The sequence below is a fragment of the Pleurodeles waltl genome, chromosome 5, assembly GCF_031143425.1.
Source record: "Pleurodeles waltl isolate 20211129_DDA chromosome 5, aPleWal1.hap1.20221129, whole genome shotgun sequence".
Classification (NCBI taxonomy): domain Eukaryota; kingdom Metazoa; phylum Chordata; class Amphibia; order Caudata; family Salamandridae; genus Pleurodeles; species Pleurodeles waltl.
This window is the reverse complement of record NC_090444.1, coordinates 132643086-132647025: the sequence shown is the minus strand read 5'-3', so window position 1 is coordinate 132647025 and position 3940 is coordinate 132643086.

The window sequence follows — 3940 nt, the reverse complement described above, 5'->3', positions numbered from 1 at the left end:
ATACTCAGCTTGTGGTATCACTATCTAGTTCTGGGGATTCATCCGCGGCCAACCTTTCTTGCTGTATGGAAGATATTGGAGAATGGATGATGCAATCTAAGCTTAAATTTAATGATGGAAAGTCAGTTCCCCAGCCTCACCCCTCTCTCTGCGCTCTGAGGCTTTCAACAATCTTCCTCCTCCCAAGGCTCAGGTAAAAAGCCTTGGCTTTTGGCTGGATTCCCGCTTGACTATGGATTTTCAAGCAAAAAAAGTCTCCTCTACATGTTTTGGTATTTTAAGAGTCCTTAGGAAGATTTTTATCCTTCTTCCCTCTACGGCCAGAAGAATCCTCATTCAAACTCTGATCCTCTCCCGCCTGGACTATGGGAACTCTCTTTTTCTCAGTTCCCCGGCTTATGTGATAAAGAAGCTGCAGACAGTTCAGAATGCAGCGGCCAGGCTTCTCATTAATCTTCCTAGACATTTATCCGCAAGCCGGCTCTTTCAACACTTCACTGGCTCCCCATCAAGCAGCGTACCCACTTTAAAGCCCTGTGCATTGTTCACAGAGCCTTTCAGGATAAGGGTCCGATGTTCTTCAGAAAACGGATCCATCTCTATGCCCCCTCTCGAAGTTTGAGGTCTTCCTCTTTCCGACATGTCAGCATCTTGCGGTCTAAGAGAGCCTGAAGAGCCAATTCCTTTTTGACCAAGGCCTTTGGAATGATCTTCCCTCTGAGCTTCGTCACAAACCCTCAGAGCAGCTTCTTAGGAAAAAACTCAAGACTATCCTTTTCTGTAGGTAACTTTCTGGATTCTCCTGTTGCTGGCATTAGTCATGTTACGTTAGCGCTGGGATGCCTTAGGGCAGTGTTCCCCAACCCCCGGGCCGCGGACCGGTGCCGGTCCGTGGATCAATCGGCACCGGGCCGCCCCACTGTGGCGGGCGGTAAATGTTTGATCATTTTTCCGTGGCCCGCTTGTCACACAATGGGACAAGCGGGCCACGGAAAAATTATCAAACATTTACCGGTCCGCAGTGATAAAAAGGTTGGACAACACTGCCTTAGGGTAACTACGCGCTTTATAAATCCTTAAAACTAAACTAAACTAATCTACCATTGGCTTTGGTAACAAAAAAGATCTTTCTTAGGGTTTAACTGCAGGCATTGTGGCAAAATCTACTCTTATTTTATTGGTAAGGGCCAGATTCGACTATGCAGGATTGGTTCACCGGGATCAGGTCAATTTCTTCATCATATTACCTCTGAGGAGTAAAAGAATTATCTAACGTTCTACTGACTGGATTGGTGATTATAACTACCTGGAATAATATATTCTTTCATCTGTACTCTCCAAGTCAGCTAACAAGGGTTGTTGGAGAGCAAAATGGGTCAGTGCCTGAGGCTGAAAATAGTGTTTCGCACAGAAAGAAGAAACAAAAGTAATTTATTTCATGTACCCTTCAATTCGTGACTTCAGAAGTCCCAACCCAATAGTATTGAGAACATTTGCAAATGAGGGTGTGTTTATCAAACCAAAACAGATATTCTGCATGCAGCTTGATTGGATGGCCACCAATAGTGGCAGTGCCTCCTTCTCCACTGTTCTGAAATTTAAAAATGTGCCATCTAGTCGTAGGATGTCTTCTTTCACACTATTGGCTTGAGTAGGGATCTCAACTTCAGCCTAAGACTAATTGTCCATAACCATCCATAAGTACCTAACTCTACTAAGGCATGTACTTTAAGTGGTCCTCTGCATGTATCAAGCACTACTTATAGATGAGAATGTGTTCTTTTTATTAACGGACGGGTCTGAAAACTGTGGACTCATCTCTGCCTGGTCTTTCAGGGATGAGTTAAACTGTTTACCAGCAACTGTGAAATACTGTGGATGAAATATCCCATTTTCCCATAGTAGAGGCAGGGCCTGCCTTTCTCTTCCTATTTCCCAGGTGTAAGTGTGCTTTCTGATTTTCAAACCTGAATAGGTTTTTTAGGTGAAACCATCACGTCTCTGCTCTCAGATGGCTCTTTGTTCAGCCATAATGATTCCTGCACTCTGCGTTGTGGGACTCAAAGCTATTAAGTGTAAGGAGAGTTTGATTAAGGATGTTGTGGGCCAGCTTACAACCAAGGATAGACTGTCTTTCAACTCCTCTCACAACCCTTGGTAAAAGGCAGCCACTGCTGATTAATTGGTCCACGCCACTTTAGCGGTCAACTGTTGAAATCGACATGTATCTAAATAGGTCTTTTCATTTGTAATGTTAGTAGACCTGAATGAGTAGAATGAGTTGCATGCTGCTTTTCAAAGCTCACCTTAAATTGAGCAGGGCATTGTATTTAATTAGTCTTGATTTCATATAAGGTGTGTGCTCTGGAATAAAGTACCCTTGTTCAAATATATCAAATGCAAGGTGATCTTTGATATGCCATTAGAAAAATGCTGTGGTTCAGCCAAAATGTGAGACTGGATTTGCACCATGATACTTAGAAATTTCTGACCTAATCTTTCTCTAGAAGATAGTTTCTTACTGGCTGCAAAAAACACAGCAGCACAGAGTAACAAGGCAAAAAGTAGAAGCTGATTTTGACGACCAAATGGAAGGGCAAAAAAAACTTGAAGGGTGGAGCCTAGTGTGAACTATTATGAAAACAGAGTAAGTCAATGAAACTAGTGTCACACTGCTAAATTATGAACCCTAATTGTTCTGAAATAGGACTCTGTCACTTCTAACCCAGATATGTTGTTAACACTAGAAAATAAGTTTGTGAATTCTTGCAGGTAGGAGTCTTGTGTTCCCATTCTCATGAATTTTCTTTGTCCTCTCTTGCACCAACTCCAGCACCCATATTTTCTGTGCTGTCTGTGAGTGCCCTGAATCCTGATAGCTAGGAAATAATGCATAGCTGCTGCCTGTGCTCTGCCTGTTTTATGTTTGTTTAGAGAACATGCATTAATTCTTATCTGTGTCTCATAGGGAGGTTGATTATAGTGGTTCCTGCTGTCCACCTGTAAAGTTTTGTGTTTGAGAAGGACTTGTTCTGCTCTTTCCAGTGTTCTTTCTCTTCTGTGTGTGAAAAAATCCCACACTATTGCTCCAGTGGTCTGTCAATATTGCTTGACACACCTTTGCTCTGTTACTGCCCACTTACGTGTGCAAGACTCATAGGGGGTTATTACAATTTTGGAGGAGGTGTTAATCCGTCCCAAAAGTGACGGTAAAGTGACGGATATACCACCAGCCATATTACGAGTTCCATAGGATATAGGGGGTCATTCTGACCTCGGCGGTAAAAGGCGCTTACCGCCGGTCAGAAGGCCGCCACAACACCGCCGCGGTCGCGGTAAACCGCTGCGGTCATTCTGACCCTCAAGAGGCAAACCGCCAAAAACCCGACATCCACAAAAGTCCACCACACCAACTGCCAGCGTTAAACTGGCGAAGACCAAACCTCCACCGTCACGCCAACAGAAATACGCCCATGCCATTACGACCCACGAATCCACGCGGCGGTCTTTCAACCGCGGTATTCCATTGGCGGTACACACTGTCGCGCTCAAAATACACATACAGCTCCAAAACACAGCCACATTGGACAATTTGAAATACACACACCTGAGACACATACACACAACACTCCCACACACCCAATTAACTATAAAACACACACCCACATCACCCACAAACCCCTACGACCACAAATCAGAGACGAAGCCCAGAGAGAGACAGCACAGAATAGAGAACACCATCATACAGAGGCACACTACACCATCACCCACACAACAACCACGCACAAAACACCACACACCACTACACTCACCACACTCATCACCTCAAACACCACCCCACACCTCATCCACACCACCCCATGGCACCCCCAAGACACCCCAGGTTCTCAGACGCAGAACTCAGGGTCATGGTGGAGGAAATAGTTCGGGTAGAGCCCCA